Source organism: Hordeum vulgare, chromosome 7H (genome assembly GCF_904849725.1).
Source record: "Hordeum vulgare subsp. vulgare chromosome 7H, MorexV3_pseudomolecules_assembly, whole genome shotgun sequence".
Lineage (NCBI taxonomy): Eukaryota > Viridiplantae > Streptophyta > Magnoliopsida > Poales > Poaceae > Hordeum > Hordeum vulgare.
The window spans coordinates 400,984,241-401,004,000 of record NC_058524.1 but is presented as its reverse complement, the minus strand read 5'-3'; positions in this window follow the sequence as shown (position 1 = coordinate 401,004,000).

The window sequence follows — 19,760 nt, the reverse complement described above, 5'->3', positions numbered from 1 at the left end:
GGACGTATGATAGTGCCACCTATCGGAACCATGCCAAAAATCGTCGTGTCAACCTCATGCGTTTGATCTCCCTACTTTAGTCCTCTACATTACACTTGCATGTTTTACTTTCCTCTACTATACTCTTAGAACTGCATGTGTAGGGTGACCTAGACTTGTTACAACTGCTAGATCTCTGCCCTCATAGAAATTAGGTTATGCTAGATTTTTTATCTTGACAAGTAGTATATTCACCCCCCCCCCCCCCCTCTAGACACATCATCTATCGATCCCTCACCACAACAATGGCAACAACAACAGTGGCAGCAACAATTGTCAAGGCTGGCAGGACCAACCATGCCGCACCAACCCTCTGGCCAACAGCCTTCCTCCGTGACCCAATATCAACAATGGCAAACTGGCCGATGAGGATACTAGGGGCTAACAAGAGCCCCGCAGGATAGGTGCCTCCTTGGTGGATCTCACGCTCTCGCCTCCAATCGCCACCTCAAGAAGTTCTCCCGCGAGGGGAACACCGCCATGCCGGGCTCTGAGGCCTCGAGGCCCCTCAAGTGGTCTTAGTGCGCATTCACCTTTGACTCTAGGGATCACCCCAAGTCCACAAGGGTTGTAGGCACCATCCCCATGTTGCGCACTCCCACCATCAACAACGTTGGCATCACCAAGACACTCATTGACGGAGGCGCCAGCCTCAACATGCTCTCCATCGACACCTTCGAGCAACTTCAGGTGCCTTACGAGCACTTCATGCCCATGAGGCCCTTCTTGGGCGTGACAGACGGATCCACCCTGCCCCTAGGGCAGGCACAACAACCAGTCACCTTAGGCTCCTTCATGAACTACCACACAGAGTTAATCGACTTTGATGTGGCGCAGATCAGCCTGCCTTGCAATGCCATCCTTGGCTACCCAGCGCTCACCAAGTTCCTGACAGTGACCCGTCATGCCTACAACACTTTCAAATGCCACGCTATGGTGGTATAATCACCATCTTCTGCGACGAGAAGGAGGCCGTGAGTTCCATCGAGTATGCGTACAAGGCTGCCACCACTACCTACCCTACTGACGAAGATAACCCCAGGCGCCCTGAGACCAGACCCGCGAAGAATAAGCCTCTTTTCTCTCAGGAGTGCGACAAGATGAAGAAAGTGTCGCTGGATGGTAGTGTCTCCGGGCTCACCATTACCACCGACAACGACCTCTTCACCAAATAGGAAGGCAAGCTCTTCCCCTTCCTCTGGGAAAATGTTGATATGTTTGCGTGGACACCATCTGACATGCTCGGTGAGCCGAGGGAGGTGATCGAGCACCATCTAGCCGTGTGTCCCATGCACAACCCATCAAGCATAAGGCAGGGTGCCAGGCGCCAGAGAGGCAAGAGTTCATCCTACACGAGACAAAGAACCTCCAAAAAGCGGGTTTCATCTACGAGGTGATCCACCCCATTGGGTTGCCAACCCCGTCGTAGTCCAGAAGCATAGTGGAGAAGGGCGGATGTGCGTCGAATTTACCATGTTAACAAGGTCTTCCCCAATGACCATTTCCCACTACCCCGCATCGACCAGATAGTGGATTCCACCACCGGGTGCGATCTTCTATGCTTCGTGGATGCCTTCTCAGGCTATCATCAGATCAAGATGGTGAAGCAAGATGATGAGAAGACAGCCTTCCTCATCCCATGTAGAGTGTACTGCTATGTATGCTTGCCTTCGGCCTGAAGAGTGGAGGAGCCACCTTCGATAAGTTGATGCACATTGGCCTCGGGCCCCATATGGGGTGCCAATTTTATTGTTTTAACCTTTGAGGCTAATAAAATCCAGATCTGGCCTCAGTTTTTTTAAAAATCGATTCTAACCTTTTTGCATGACCCAACATTCACAGCGTCTGGGTTGCATTGGAGACACCAAGAACCATGGCGTATGGTACGGGCCCGCTCGATCCACCCCCTCATTGACCGGTTGACGTGGCAAAGTCCCAAACGCCAGGGACCCCGACGTCTGGGTCTCGAGACCAGATGCCATGGACCGTGGTGTCTTGTTGGTTCGATCCCCGATGTCCCTCATGTTGCCTCAACCTGGATACGCCAGGGGCTTTGGCATTTGGCCCGTGGCACTCTCAGCACGCCCACACGCCAGGGGCAGTGGTGTTTGGGTCTTGAACCAGGGATGGTATATGTAATAGAGTTTTTGTGTGGGCCCCACCACACTCACTTTCCCCAATCATCCACCCCGAGCTTATTGTTTCTATTATCCTCTCCTCCTCTCTCCTACCCCTCAAGGCCCCCATGGAATCCTCTAAAAAAGGTGTTTCCCTTACATGGATCTTTCCATAACTTTGTTGCTTGTAGTAATCTCCCCCGAATCATCCATTTTTTTTGTTAAATCTTCTTATTATGCTAGATTTTTACATCTTAAAGAAACCCTAGCTCATCCTTGGTAATATATTTGATTTATTTATTTTATGAGTAGAATTATTGTGGTTTATGGTTAGTTAGTGTTTAGTGAATAGTCATTCTTTGAAATAAACGATGAGACCGTTCATTTACGCTGAAGTTTCTCCTGAGGTGGCGGCGGAGCGTGAACGCGAATTTATTGAGGAAAAAATGAACCACTACGTGGCAGCCATTGATGCGTTGAATGCGGCGTGTAAAGCCTTTTCAAACTACTATTTTTGTAAGGACGCTGCAAAAAATTTAATCGAGAAAAAGGAGAGCAAGATCACCAAGCTCAAAAAGACGTAAAAAGATTGTAGGCGTGATCTTGCAATGCAAGTTGCATTCTGTGCAACAAGGGAAGAACATGAGCAGTTTAACATGAACAACCGTGGCCAGGTCATTGATTGGTTAGTGAGGCAACCTTTTTTGCCGGAATCGAAGCAGGTCTCGTTGGGTATGGGTCAAAGAAAGAAATGAGGTTCTTTGCTGCAATCCGGGACCTTACGCCAAATAAGATGTCTGTTCATTACCATCATCCAATGTAATCTTTCTCATTTGGAACTACAATGACATGTACCCATTTGCATAACTTGTTCAAGTTTAAACTATGAAATCCTTATCATTTGAACTCCGTGAAGATATTGGTGTTGTATGTCATATTGAACTATGTAATCTTTGTCATAATTTATTGTTTAAACTCCCTGAAGATCATTTTATGACATATTGAACTATATAGTCTTTGTGATGTTCTATTGTTTCTTCACAAATTAAATATAACATATCAAGTGCACTTCACTTCACTTCACGACAAGTTCACAAGTTAAATATAACATATCAAGTGTGCTTCACTTCACTTCACGACAAGTTCGCAAATTAAATATAACATATCAAGTGCACTTCACTTCACTTCATGATAAGTTCATAAATTCAAGATAACATAAGAAGTTCACTTCACGACAGATTCACATATTAAAAATAACATATCAAGTGCACTTCAGAATACATTCATGAAGATTATATCTCACATAAAAGGGCCCTGAACTGACGAAGATTATATCTCACATAAAAGGTTCACAACGCATTCAGGAATTCAAGATAACATAAAAAATTTCACTAGACAAAAAATTCACGACAAGTTCATACAAATTTGATGAGCATACTTCCTTCTTCCTATCATGCTCACTTCCTTCTGCCTCTCTTCGTGGCTTTTCCCTTTCTTGTAGGCACTTCCTCCTCCTCTTGTTTGGTAGACTCTTCCTCCTCTTCTCCCTCTTCCTCTTCCTCTTCTTTGCTAGACTCCTCCTCTTCTTGTCTAACCATCCCCTTAGGAAAAAGCTTACGAGGTTACTCCGGACTACAAAACCGAGAATTAAGTATCTTCTTTCTCTTATCTTTGCTTTTCTTCTTCTTCTTCGTTGGCTGCGACGGCTGTGGAGCATCAATATCTACCTTATGCTCTTGTGCTTACTCCTCTTGTATTTGTTCCTCTTCTTCTGTATCATCAATTGTTAGATGACGACGTCTATCTCTCGAGGAGCGGCTAGTACCAGCTGTAAACTCGTCCATGGACTGAGCACCATGGCAAGAAAGCATAGCTGCCCACTTGTGGAACCTTGCCTTAAACTTTTGAGACAACACAAAACACTATGCTAGACGCAAATAACTAATCCATTAAGACAAGCATTTGTAAACATGATCATACCTCCAACGTGCTCCTAAGAGTTCTTTTAGATAATGCACCTGTTGGGGGATGACTTAGTGCTACATTGGCATCATTCACGCACATAAGAAACTCTCTGCCCTGCAATTTATTAACACAACAAACATTATTATTTAAAAAGACAAGGTAATGCAAGTATGTTCAGGTTAATTAAATTACCAATTCGTCATGCATGGGTGCGTAGTCAACTTGACTCCCTACGGTCTCTCGCACAACCATGTTGAAGGCATGATAACCTTCTGCAACTGATGGGTCTTCCGACACCAACTCGGACCACTCCTCCTGGGTCCAACCGGGCTTAACCTTCAACCGGTAACGCTGCCCATACCACACAAGATATTTTTGGTCTGTTGAATTATTGTGGGGTCTATTCTCTGACTCCACAAGCGTCTCTCTCTGATTCCACATTACTATCCAATGATTGTGTTTGTTCGCCCAATCCGATATATCCTGATTGTTCCTTCGACTAAACCTACAAACGATGCACGTTTTAAAGAATTAGCAAACATATACTTTCACAATACTAGAGTACAAATCTCATAGGAATTTTTGCTCACCTATGAAGCTTTGTGATTGTCTCCTTTCTCTCCTCATTGGAATACCTTGCAATCTTCCAAATTGCCTGGCAACACGGTCTACAAAGTGCCACTCGACAACATAAAAGAATATCATTGGACAGCTCTCCCGCCAAAGAAATTATCACGTGTGTACATATCGTTGATGAAGAAATCACGATCATTCTCATAAGGCTGCCAGAAAACCTACAATAGGATGAGCTAAGATATTAGGTACACATTCTCATAAGCCCGCGAGAAAACCTACAATAGGAGGAGCTGAAATGTTGGTACCTGCTCAGCAGTTAAGGTGTCCAGCTCGTTCACATAACACTTATATCGCACATGAGAGCTTCCGATGTAAACAGACACCTGATCCCAACAATAGGAAATTGTGGGGCAGTGATATGGATCTTGATCATGAAGCCCTTCATGCGGATTGTGGTTTGGCTTATCGGGGTTCTTGAACACGGGATGTCCAACCGGCAACCACTCCCACATCCACACAGAGAGGCTCCACACAAACCCACACAATGAAGATGTGTCTTCTGTCCCTGTTGATGCCTGGTCCAGCTGCAATTAAACATACATAAGTTAGCAATGTGTGGAGCATTACAAATGAAAGATAAATGTCTGCAGATAGCTCTTAACTGACGATACAAGTATGCTAGTACTGCTGAACCCCGGCTATATTGAGTATCCCAGTCCCTGAGTAGCTCCAAATACATCCAGAGGGTTGAGTTTCCAGTTGCGTCTGTGAAGACCACTTTGGTTAGCACATACCAAAGATAGGCCTGAGCATACTACTTCGCAACCATCTCATCGACATCTGCAGGGAACAGATTGTTTGCTCCTCTGACTTCTGTTAGCCAGGAATGCTTCACTTTCGAGCTATCAGCCTTGTCTGGTAGAGGGAGAGGGGGCTGAACACCAATTAAATCTCCAACCCGGGCTCGCCAGTTAAAGGCGCTGGCATGACCCGTAACAGCTAAGCCGCTGATAGGAAGGCCGCTTATCATGGACATGTCCTCTAGGGTCATCGTCATCTCCCCACAGGAAAGGCGGAAAGAGTGTGTCTCGGGCCTCCAACAATACATAAGTGTGGTGAGCGCTACATGGTTCACCGATGGTGGGTTTCGCTTGAATTGCAACACAAAGGGCAGCAGGCCCAATCTTGCAATGTACGGCTCGTATCGCACGTCGTATGGAAAGTCATTCGCACCATGACCCCTCATGCGCATAGCTACTACATGATGTAAAGAATGTGAGCTTCATATCAGCATGACAAACACACATGCACTACAACAAGACCACACCTATAGCAACGCTTTTTCCGTATCTAGAAGTCCATATATGTGTTGCTAGTGCTTGCACCAACGGTTTAGGATGTGTTGCCTTATCCAGTGTTGCTATCGCTTAATGCAACGCTTATACTGCCGTTGGTAAAAGAGACCATTGCAAGAATACAACAAATAAAACCGACGTTTACAACACTTATATACGTTGGTGCGTATAGGAAAACAAATCTCATTACCTTGCAATAGAGAATTTGCAACTCTTCAAGTGCCAACAATTAAATTAATACTCCACATAATGGTGATAATTATGTATATCAAGTGAGGAAAAAAATAGAATATACTCATGAGAGGAGGAACCCATATATTGAATAAAATTGTTGTATTACAATAGTAGGTATTAGAGGCAGAACATCATCCAAATGTGATGCATAATAAAAAAATCTTTACAACAAAGATTAAACTTAAATCATCCATCAACATTCCTACAACTTAACTAAAACTTAGCTGAAGAAAATCATCCAAGAGGAACAACATCCCCACAAGTTAACTAAAACTAAAGGCATCTATCGTCATCGTCATGGACCAAAACATCATCATCATCACTGCAGTATACTTGCAAGGTACCCATATAATCATCCATATATCTTTTGAATCTACAAAGAAAACAATAAAATGAACGATTAACACACAGTGCACTGAAACGATACAAGCATGACGGTTAGTTGTCATTGATGACTAATCCACATGCCACAATAAATGACACAACCTGCAGAACAACATGGCTCAATAAAATTATGTGAACAGTATCCAATGTGATGTTGTGCATTCAAAGGGCAATGTAAGTGACAATACCACTTATTTTCTATTCTCCAATTAGTTAGGACATTGAACTGAAATGGTTTTCGTCATCTAAAACTGAACCAAAACATTTAGCTCTAATTGGTTTCAGTCATCCAACAATAAACATACAAACCTAGATGTGCTCTGCTCACCATGCTTTGGAACAAACGTACAACTTTTTGAAAATATGAGCTTCATTATATGGTGGAATAGAAGTTTACGAAATCAGATGGCAAGGATTTATAGCATAGAGAACATGGGTTGTTAGCTTAAAGTATGACATCTAAACAAATGATGTTGTACAACATATATGATTACCTTAATGTAGGTTTCAGTTTAAAAAGCCTAATGCTCCAGTTACTCATTAGGATTGAAGATCAAGATCACCGTTCTCTTTCTAGTATTGACCGTTGGAACTAAAATTCAAAAATACACATTTTTGTCAATGAGTTTCCACACCAAAACTGAATACAATTTAATAGATCAATTAGCCTTGTGGAATCATGATCTTAATCCAAAAAGTGAGAATCTACAAATGTGACATTCATATTCTACCATGCTTGTTAAATTTTAACGATATCAAACTTGAACTTCTTTAAAGAAGGCATAGCACATAGTAACCATCAGTTTTATCCTTACTTAGATATCAAACTAAGCTGAACATATGCTCGAAAGATAGCTCTTAAAAAAACTTATGCTTACGATGAATATGACTGGAACCTGAATATGTACATAGGTAGCATCGTGAAGCAAATCTTATCTTCTGTTGGGACATTTAGAAAGAAAAGATAATTTTTAGGTTAACCAGATCAAATTCGCATGCCATGGTGTCTTTCTAGCTTTAGGGAGAGATATAATAAGTAAAAGGAGGAAAGGCGCATGATAATTTAAAGTAGAGAAAATCAAGCATGCCATCCCCACCAAACCACTTCTTTGCTCAGCACTTCCATTGTCACATCCCACATGGATCTAGCTCGTTTCTGTAGGAAAACAATGTCCACTAGAATTAATGTATTTCTTGTGTCACACACAGGTCTATAGTAATGAACCGTACGCTCTCTCGAACCAATCTGCAATGTAACGCCTTGCATTTCATTGGCTAACACAACTGATGGTTCTTTGTAACTCTCTTGTAGAATTAATATGGAGGGCTCTAATAGTGCCTCTTAAAGAGCAAAACGGTGCACCAGGAAAATAAAAAAATAGAAACAAAGAAGTATTTCACTGAAATCATCAGCCGTTACTTAATTAGTTCAGACTTGAGACATAGAAAAAAGTAGTACTCATGCAAATACATGTGGATGTGACAAATTTGTTCCCGTGTTGACATTTATGCTAAATATTTGTACTATAAAATCTAATCATACCAACTATGAGAGTAAATAAATATTTGTAGTGGTGGATTAATTCGTAATATTCGTTGCTATTGTTGTTAGTTCGGTGCTTACAAAAGACCAAACCAGAAGATTCTGCTCCCTTAAATAGAAAATAACAGAACATATGTGTCCCTACCTAATTACTACTGAGATTATAGGAATTTTGTCAGAGTAATTACAGTGAAGATAAGCCCAAAGCATGACTGGACGGCTTATCACATGACATTGATATGCCATACAAACCTCACACGCATGCTGTGTAGAACTTAGTCGTTCTCCCCATGGTCTCCCCCTTATTTGTTTAAGAGAGAGAAAATTGCAGTCAGATCTCCGTTAGCTTCAAAAAAGGAAGGGAAATCCGAGATGTGCTCCCCTGTGCCAATCGTCCTCCCATGGTCTCTCCCTTCTTTGCTTGAAAAGGAAAAAAAAACTACAGTCGTATCTCTCTATTTGCTTTGCAAAAAAGCAACGGAAAGCTACTCCTATTAGCGATCAATCATTACAAATCTACCTAAGAATAACTACTATTGTAACATACGAAAAGACTACGACTAATAAGCGAGATATGGGAACATGCTGACGCCTTGCCGCCATATTGGTGTCGTACTGTAGGTGTGTCTATTTTGATTCATAGTTTTATCATGGCCTAGGTTATTAAATAATCTCCCTCGAGCTATATTGATCCTTTTGGTTGTGAGGGCACATCCATCGCAATGAACACGAACCATATCACTGAACCAAAGAAAAACTAGTTAGCTGCGTCTGTAGTGACTAAGCAACGGAAGGAGGGAGGTAGTAAGCACCAGTCTTAACTGCGGAAGATCGAGAAATTGGGAGCAAAGTGGAGTGGACCAACCCACCTGTAGCCGGATGAGGAGGAGGAAGCTCCATGGCTGCTTCGTCCCGAGCAGCAGCAAGGTTGTACAAGTGGCCATTCCTCCCTACAAGTCTATAGGAGAAGAGAAGAACAAAGGTTAGAGAAATGGGTAGAGAGAGAGGATGAAACCAGGGGAGGGGATGCACTCACCGGACGAGAGGAGGGCGGCATGAACACTGGCGTCGGAGCAGACGCCCGCAACCCTAGCCATGGGGAGGGTCGCCGTTGAGCTTTGGTCGCCGTAAGCGCTGGATCTAGTCCAATGGGAGGGCGCCGCCGTGTGAGAGGGGCCTCGGGCTGTGCTTCGTGGTGGCGAGATTCGCCGGACGTCGCCGGAATCTTCCGCTGTAGGTGGCGCAGCGAGAGGCCGCATTACGAGAGATGGGGGGATGGGTCGTCAGAGGCATGGATGGGTGGGGGATGCGGGCGAATCCGACAGCCGCTGGAGGTGCGAGGTGGGAGAAGGGGTGGGCGAGGGCCGGCGATGAGGTGGATCCGAGGAGGGAGAGGAGGTTGTGGGTGCCAGCGATTTGGGAGAGATTAGAGGGATCGTGGGCTCTGTTTCTAGCGCATCTCTATCCTTTCCTCTTTTTTTTCTTATATGTACTAGTGTACTACGATGTGTATATGACGTGCAATTTCTACAACGCATATGCTTCAACGCTTATATGGCGTATCTACGGTGAATGTTACAACGTATGGTTAAAATGTTGCAGGCTTTGTGTTGCTTTACAAGGGGTATTCTTGTAGTGATGGTAAACACGAATAATTGACAAGTCTTCGATTAAGTCTTCTTACCTTACGATTCTCAATGGCACGAGCACGGTGCTCTCTGTCGAACTCTTCGATTAACCTGTCATACCAAGGGTCATTATCATCCACCATCTTACCAAAAAATAACATGCATCGAATATCATCATCTCTTTTCCAAAAGAATAATATGTCCATCTATATCATCATCAAACATATTAAAAAAATGGCAACAATACGTCCACCTATATCATCATCCAACATATTAAGAAAAATGCCCCATATTGAACTATATCATCTAACATATTTAACTACACAAAATAATGCGAACAATACGTACAACTATATCATCTAACATATTGAACTAAACAAAATTGCCTCACATATTCAACTACAAAAAAATTATCATATAGGAACTACACAACTATATCATCTAACAACTACAAAATAATCCCTAATACTAAGACAAAATCATCTAATCTAACATAACCTAATATTCAAAAATACTCTCAAAATAAGATGTTGAAACAAAAAAATGGAGGGATTGGGGAGATTACCTCAAGGAAGCTTGGGGGGATCGGATATATGGATTTTGGTGGAGGAGGGAGTAGCTCAAGGGGGTGTGAGGGGGGAAGAGAGAGATGTGTTTCTGTTAGGAGGAGGATGAAGATGGGTGGGTGGGTTGGGCCCGTGTGCTGGCTAAGTCACCCGAGCCAGACGCCAGGGTGTGTGGTGTTTGGGGTCTGGTGACTAGGCGTCCGGGTCCGTGGCGTATGCCCCCTTTGCCACATCAGCTGGTCAACGAAGCCGGGTATCGAGCGGGCCCCGAGCCAAACGCCACGGTCCCTGGCGTCTCTATTGCAACCCAGACACCAGGGATGTTGGCGTCACGTAGAAAGGTCAGATTGCACATTTTTTGAATCTGAGGTCAGATATGTACTTTCTTAGTCTTTTAGGTTAGAACAAAAATATGGCCCAGATGAGGAGGAACGCGGAGGCCTACGTGGATGACATCGTCATCAAGACCCGCGAAGCAAACATCGTCATCAAGGATCTTGAGGAGACCTTCACCAACCTGAGAAAGATCCGCCTCAAGCTCAACACTGCCAAGTGCATCTTAGGAGTCCCTATAGGCAAGCTGTTTGGCTTCTTAGTCTCCCACTGTGGCATTGAGGCCAACCCCGAGAAGATCAAGGCCATCAAGTAGATGAAGCCTCACCGCAGCCTCAAGGAGATGGAGAAGCTGACTGGATGCATGGCCTCACTTGGCCGCTTCGTCTCCAAGTTTGGCGAGAGGGTCTTGCCTTTCATCAAGCTCTTGAAGCAGCCGGGCCCCTTCAAGTGGACTCCTGAAGCCGACGCGGCCTTCGAGGACCTTAGGAAGTACTTGACAAGCCCTCACATCAAGGTTGCCCCACGACCTCACGAGCCTCTGCGCCTATACTTGGGAGCCACCCCCCGGACGGACAGCATGCCCCTGGTGGTGGAGCAAGAAGAGCAAGTCCCTGCCAAGAAGAAGCCACCACCTGAGAATGAACTAGTGCTTGCCGAGTTCACTCTTCTGGCATCTGCCGAGGTCACATCTCCAGCAACCGCCTAGAGCCTCAAGGAGCCTCACGAGGCAATAGCGAAGCCTACCGAGGTACCATCTCAAGAGACCCCGAGAAGCCACCCGATGAACCTCCCTAAGATCAAGTTGTGGTACCCAAGACTTCATGTTTTGTCGAGCATCCAGTATATTTCATGAGCACTGTACTATGGGATGCCCCATGCAATAGAAGCTACTCTTCGCGCTCCTCATCGCCTCCATGAAGTTGCGGCACTACTTCCAGGGACATCCCATCAAGGTGATCACGTCCTACCCCTGGATCAAGTACTTCGCAGCCCCAATGCCAGAGGGCGTGTCGTGGAATGGAACATCGATCTACAACCCTTCAAGCGAAATTCCTCACCACAAGGACAATCAACGATGCATCACTAGCTGACTTCAGGGTGGAGTGGACGATATCCACATCAAGACGAGCCTTATGAAACAAAGTCCCTCCTGCCTAGGAAGGACGCCCCTCATGGATGGACCATGCACTTTGATGGGGCATTCTCCTAGAAGGGCGTGGGGTTGGCGTGGTACTCACTTCTCCTATGAGGGATAGGCTCTACTACATAGTGCAACTCTGCTTCACGCATGACTACAAGGTCTCCAATAACATAGTCGGGTACGAGGGCCTCATGTCTGAGCTCATGGCTGCCATCACGCTTGGCATGAGGCACATACTCATCAAAGGTGACTCACAACTCGTCGTCAACTTATCCAACAAGAGATACACACCCAAGTACGAGCACATGGGTGCCTATCTTGAGGAGGTACGCAAGCTCGAGAAATGCTTCCTGGGTATGGAACTCTAGCATGTTCCTCGCAGCAACAACCAGGAAGCTGACGACATCACCAAGAAGGCATCCCGCTGTGAGCTTCAAGGCCCGGGCGTCTTCGAGGAGCGTCTCCTAAAGCCATCTGCTACACCACCAGCTACGAGCATCGTGATGCATCAAGAAGAGTTGCCTCCTGCAGGCGCACCGGATTGCGGCCCACCCTGAGGCGCTCACGTGCTACTGGCACCGGGGCCACAAGTAGACAGATGGAGCATGGAGTTCAAGGTCTACTTGGAGGACGGTAGTCTCCTAGCAGACAATGCTGAAGCAGAGCGTGTGGCCTATGACGTTCTGTACTACTGCCTTCGGGACAGAGATCTCTATCTAACGCACGCCAATGGATTCGCACTGTGGTGCATACCTGAGGATCAAGGGCGCAAGCTGCTTGCTCGCATACATGGTGGTGAATGCGGCTACCACTCTTCATCGCGCACCCTCGCCGGCATGGTCTGCTGCAGCAGCTTTTATTGGCCTAGTGTGCTTCAAGACATGACTCAGCTAGTCCAATCCTGTGAGGCCTGCCAATTTCACCCCAAGCAAATTCACCAGCCTGCGCAAGGACTCCAAACCATCCCTCTCTCGTGGCCCTTCACATCTGGGGGATGGACATTCTGGGCCCTTTTTGTCGCGCGGCAGGTGGCTACCGCTTCCTCTATGTGTCCATCGACAAGTTCACCAAGTGGGATGAAGTGGAGTCCATCCGCTCCATTTTGGTTGCATCAGCTATCAAGTTTATCAAGGGCTTGGTGTGCCGCTTCGACGTCCCCAACCGCATCATCATCGAGAACGGCTCGCAGTTCATGAGTGGCATCTTCAAGGCCTACTGCACCAACCTTGGCATGGAAATCTACTACGCCTCTGTGGCACCCCCCAAAGCAATGGCCAAGCCAAGTGTGCAAATGCTGAGGTTCTCAAGTCCCTCAAGATAAGGAGCTTTAGCAAAAAGCTCACAACATGCGGCGAAGGCTGGCTCGACAAACTCCAGTCCGTGCTATGGTCGATCCGCACAACAGCGACTAAGACTACCAGTGAAAGACCCTTCTTCCTCGTCTATGGGGCGGAAGTGGTCCTACCCACCAAGCTCAAGCACGGGTCCCCGTGGGTCAAGGCCTTCGACAAGGAGCGTCAGGAGGACCTACAGGAAGCTGATGCACTCCTCCTCGAGGAAGCACGTCTCCAGGCCGCCCTTTGCACGACCCGGTATCAGCAGGCGATGCGTCCCTATCACAGCCGCAACATACACCCCCAGTATGCTTGAGGTTAGTGATCTTATCCTGCAAAGGATCCTCTCCAGGGAAGGACTCCACAAGCTCTTGTCAATGTGGGAAGAACCATTCAGGATCACCCATGTTTCTCGACCTAGCACAACACAGATGGAGACGGAGGAGGGTGTTCTGGTACAAAACACATGGAACATCCAACATCTACGCAGGTTCTATCCGTGACCTCTCACAATACAGAACTACTGGGGGTTGTACATGCCCCGGGACTCTCTACATGCGTCACCACGAGGCCGCACGAGCTCCCCACCCATGATCAAGTGGAAGCCCCATGATTAGCCATGGAGGATTTTTGACATGAGGGAGCTTTTCAGCTGCATCATCCTCAGGCCGACCTGTGTGCATCATGGCAGCATTTTTGTCATCTTTTGAGGGGCGCCTCTCGGCCATAACCTCAAGCTGGCCCATGTCCAGCACGACAACACTATCTCTTTTTGGTTGTGTAATGAACTCTTACATGCAGTAATAAAGTGTATGTTTCTTCAAGTATGTTATGTGTTTGGTGAGTATTGTCTTGTATCTCCAGGAGCCCTTTGCACATTTCCCTCATTCTTCTCACACGAGCAGGGGCTGGACACGGTGCTTGTGCTTGGTTCAGTCCCGACAATGCTGCAAAACCCAAGTGACTAAGCTCTGAATCATGGGCCTGCTCCCATGCATGTCACCTCACCAAGGTCTTTGGTGGCTTGTCTCCTCGTGTAATACCCACTAGTGAATTAACTAGCGCGCATGGCTCGACCATTTGCTACTATCCTCCTACTGCAAGTACAAAGGCTGAAAGAACTTCACAAGAACCACTTCATGAGGTTAAATACACATGATGTCAGCAACAAGTGTCACCGAAGGTCTTGCAGGTCCAAGCCTCGTGAGGCATCTACCCGCAATTCACTATGCGCTAGGCATCAGGCTTCGAAGGAAGATAAGTCCAAATACTTTCCAAATTCACTATAGCCTCTTGATCTTTTCTTCCTTGTTATCTTGCTGGGCATCATTGTTTCCTCCTTGGCACGAGCCACTTGCACGTCAAAGGGGGGCACTCTGAGCATCGCGCCTCAAGAGCCCTTACCACCCCGCGAAGCCTTACACCCTCTTCCCTTCTTGGACCACGTCACAACATACCAACGATGGTTGTAGCATGCTCTAGGGCTTGGTCCAACGACGCAGAGCAATAAGGCAATGTAAAAAGGGGAAACAAATCTCACAAGGAAGCAGGGGATAAACAAAAAGAAAATTAAAACTTAGAAACTTAAAGGTGTGGTTACAAAACAAAATTGTCTTTACACCCCCATGGGTCCAGGGGAAGCATGGTGCAGCGGGAAAAGGAAGATAAAAGCCTCAAGCAGAGGAGGTGTCGTCTTCATCGTCATTAGGGAGTTCTGAGCTAAGGCTGCCACCTTCCTCGGAAGGCTTGATCTGCACGAATCGCTAGACCAGGGAGTCCACGTGCTTGCGCTCCTCCCCCTGAGCAGGCCCTGAAGCTTCACAGTCACCGGCTCCACCACGCGGGATAGATAGAAGGTAGGCTCATAGAGAAGAAGTTTGGCAAAGACACGTGTCGTCAGGCAATCCAGAAGCTCGCGGGAGCCTCCCTTGATGGCATCATCCACTTTGGAGACTCCAGACTCTAGTGCATCTACCACCTTGGTGAAGAAGTCGAGGTAGACACAGTCGTAATCTGCATGGGGCAGCGCTGGGACGTCCTCAACAAAGCTACTAAGCGCTCCGCCGATGCCTGTGGCGAGTCCCAAGAACATCTTGGCACACTAGGTCTGCATCATCTATGCGTGCGCAACATCGTCCTTGGCCTTCTGCAAGGCGTCGGATGCTTCACCAACCTGTGCCTGGAGCGACGCCAGCTCCACCTCGACATCTCCTTTGCCCTTGCGAGCAACTTGGAGGTCCCTCTTGGTGTCGTGGAGCTCGGCCTTGAACCCATCGACCTCATGTTGGATCCCATCACGCTCCATTTGAAAGTGTGCTTCATGCTGCTCCAACTTGCCGTGGTACTCCTCCAAACTAGCCTCCCGCTCCTTGGCGACCCTAGTGTTAGCATCGGTGTTGATATTTGCCTCCTTCTTGAGCAGGACATTGGCCTTGACGGACCCCTTCTCGAAGGTGGCCCTATCGGCAAGGACATGGCTCTCCATGGTCATGAGGTGCTCGCACTCTGCCTCCTAGTCGGAGGTGGTCCGAGCGTCCTTCCACACCCGAATGGCCATGTTAGCCTCCTGACCGGCGACTGCCTCCTCCCTCTTCGCCAGCTACTCCTCATGAGTGACGCACTGCTTCTCACGCGTAACAACTACATCCTCATGCACCTGAAGCTCATGTTCATAGAGGGAATTGTGCTCCTCCACCTGCTGGGAGTGGACTCGGCCTCCCATAGACACTCATCGGCCGCCTCCGTGTCATGGACCGTGTTATCCCAGAGCTCCTTGGCATCACGGGCGGTCTTGCTCCTCTTCTCCTGGGCCGCCTTGTCCTGCCAGGCGCCCAGCTTCACATCCACCTGAATCTTGCGCCATCCAATGGCCAAGCCCATGCTCTCCGCCGCGAGGCGCTCCACCTCATCTTGGAGGGCGGCCTCAAGTGTGTTGAGGGTGGCGCGGGCATGCACGAAGGCTCCACAGCTAACTAGGGTGCTGCTACTGATCCTTTGAAGGACCAGGCACGGGGGCGCCTCGACGCCACTTCCTGAGGCGGCTGCCCGGGAAGTCCGTGTGGAGGCCTCCTCCTCCATAGGTCCCTTGACCTTGGGAAGGGCCGCTTCGTTGGCGCCATGCTGGGGGCTTGGCTCGGCCTCCTTCTCACCTCCTATGATGTTGTGCGTACGGGGTTCGCCGCAACCCCTTGGCGGGGATCATCCCCCCAGCGGGTGTGGTGCTCGCCTGGGGATCCGCCTTGGTCTCCACATTCATGTAGGGGCGCCCTCATCATCGGGTTCCTCAGGAGGCACATCTCCCTTCCCAGGTGGGGGAGGCAATTCTTCTCATGGGGTAGGAGGCACCTCATGCTCCTCCTCCACCACCACTTGCTCTGCGTGAGCCTCTGGCTGGCGGGCAAGCTCTTCATGCCTAACAGGGCCTCACAGGGGCCCAGAGGCCTCCCCGGCAGGCGATGCGGGCGAGGGCGCCGTAGATGTAGCAGCCCTCTACTTCTTGCGTGCAGGCGCCCTGCGGAATCAATGATTCAACCTCCCAGCTCCAAGCACATCAAGCAAAAATAGACAAGATAAGTTAGCTAACTTACTCGTCGGCGGTAGCCCAATGCTTCCTCTTCGGGAGGGACCTTGAGCGGCTGCTGTCTCCACTTCCAGGGGCACCAGATCTCCCTCCGGAGGGTGCTCCACGAGGCTGATGTCTACACAACTTTATTCTTGTAGGACAACAACAAATTTCCCTCAACTGGATGACCTAAGGTTTATCAATCCGTGGGAGGTGTAGGATGAAGATGGTGTCTCTCAAACAACCATGTAGTCAAATACAAGAAATCTCTAGTGTCCCCAAAACACCCAATACAATGGAAAATTGTATAGGTGCACTAGTTCACGAAGATATGGTGATACAAGTGTAGTATGGATAGTAGAAATATATTTTTATAATCCGAGTAAATAAAAATAGCAAGGTAAAAAGCAGTAAATGGCGAGCAAAATGTTATATAAATGCTTGGAAATAAGGCCTAGGGTTCATACTTTCACTAGTGCAATCTCTCAACAATGCTAACACAGCAGGATCCTATGATCATCCCTCGACGTGCAACAAAGGGTCATTCCAAAGTTCCTATCTATCAGAGAACATAAGGTTGAAATTGTTGCACGCAGAAACCACCTGAAAGTTATTCTTTTCGATCGATCCATTGAGCTATTCCTATAAGTGTCACAAACAACCCTAGAGTTCGTACTAGAATAACACCTATGATACATATCAATCAACCCTAATGTCACCTAGATGCTCCAATGTCACCTCAAGTATCCATGGGTTAATTATTCGACATGCATCAAACATTTCAGATTCATCATATTCAATCCAACACAAAGAAAATCAAAGAGTACCACAAGATTTCTATCGGAGAAAGTAGGCCAAGAACGTGTATCAACCCCTATGCATAGTTTACCCCATTTTCACCACGGGAATCCTAAAGTTGAGTACCGATACATACATCAAGTGATCTCAAATCCAATATTCAATCCAACATAACAAATTCTCAAGGGGAAAGATTCAATTTATCACATCAAGATAGCAAGGGAAGAACACCATATGATCCAAGTATACTAACAAAGCCCATGATACATCAAGATTGTGACATCTCAACAACACGAGAGAGATATATATATATATATATATATATATATATAACACATAGCTACTCGTACATACCCTCAGCCCTAGGGTGACCTACTCCCTTCTTGTCATGGCCTCCGCCGGGATAATGAAGATGGCCACCGGTGATGATTCCCCCCTTATACTCGGTACCAAAAAGGCTCCAGATGGGTTTTTTCTTCAATAGAGAGTTGTGGTGGCGAAGCAAAAGTTGTAGGTTAACTTTCAGGGGTTTCTGGATTTATAGCAATTTTCAGCATTGGGACCACGTTAGTCGGAGCCACGTGGTCCCCACAAGCTATCAGGGCGCGCCCAGAGGGGTTGGCGCACCCTATTCGCTTGTATCCCATGCATGGCCCCTGTGGTGGTTCTTCGCTTCAGTATATTGTCCAGAAAAAATCATCAAACATTTCCGGTCGATTTCAAGAACTTTTACTTTCTCCATAAAAGCAACACCAGGTAATTCGGCTGGAAATAACGTCACCCTCGGTTAGTTCTAATTACATCATATAAAATGTGTCAAAACCATATAAAATTATTATAAGCATAGGTAAATATGGCATGAATACTTCATAAATTATTGGTACGTTGGAGACGTATCAGAGGCCTGTTGGAGCTCGCACCAGCCCCGCTCGGCTGACCCATTTTCTTGTGGGGCCTTGAGGCTCCCTCAACCCCCCCCCCCTTGTGGGGTCATCCACCTCCTCATCCTCCTGCTCCACGCGCCTGGAGGGGGAGACCATGAACTGGCGTAGGGGGACGTTGTCATCATCGTCGTCATCATTTTTCGCCATAACAGGCTCCGACGGCTCGGCATGCGCCCCTACTGCCACCAACGCCAAAGCTGTAGGAGGGTCGGGCATCTTTAGAGCCCCTCGTTCCGGGCACCACAAGGATGGGATTGTCACGGGGCCACTCGTGGCCTTCGTGGGCCAAGCCCCACTTGTCGAAGACCGACATAGAGCCTAGAGCTCCTTGCCATCACCGCGGGTATACAAGGGCTCCGCCCCGGCTGACAGCTCCATTGGCACGCCTTCAACAAAAAGAATCTGCAGGACTGCTTCAAGCACCGACATGTGTAGGGTGTTAGCACACAACATGGTACGGTCCCAACGTCCTTGGTACTCCCAAGATGGGTGACAACACTTCTGGCAGGGGGCGATGTGGCAGAGCATGAACTCACGTGCCACCAGGGCGCTCGTGATCCATGCTGCCTAGAGTTCCTGTAGTCGGGCGGCGATCAGTCCGAGCTAGGAATCCTCCACCTTGGAGTGCCCCCGGTCGAGCTCTTCAGGGCGGGCCCTGCGGGTGGCGTGAATAGGGGGATGCACTGGCCTACCTCCATGGAAATCCATCGTGTCGTGAGGTTCTCCAGTTTCTTGAGAGGCATCACGTCGATGAACCGCTCTGACATGCGGTCCACCATGCGGAAGGAGACGCATCCCACGGTCAACCCCTCCTTGCACCTCATGGTGTAGAAGGTGCAGAAGAGGGCCAATAGGGTCATCACCCACAAAAGTCCCTCGCAAAGAAAGGCGAAGGTGGCGAGGAGGAAGATGGAGTTGGGGTGCAGATGGAGCACATGGATTTTGTAGTGCTCCATAACCATGCTAAATAAGTCCGAGAAGGGAGGGAGCAGACCTCCGAAGATGCACAGGAAGAAGATGGGGAACGTCGTTGCCGATAGTTCCATGGCCAACTTTGAGCCTTGCCAGATCTTGGTGGCCCCATGCTCATTGTGAGTGCTGGCCGTCAGCGGAATGAGCTTCCACGGCCCCTCCTGGTATTTGATGGTGGAGGCGAGCAACGCTGGCACCACCTGCGCCCCGGTGGCGGTTGTGCCCCTCTTCAGCGCCATGGCGGTGAAGAAGCAACGACAGAGGCG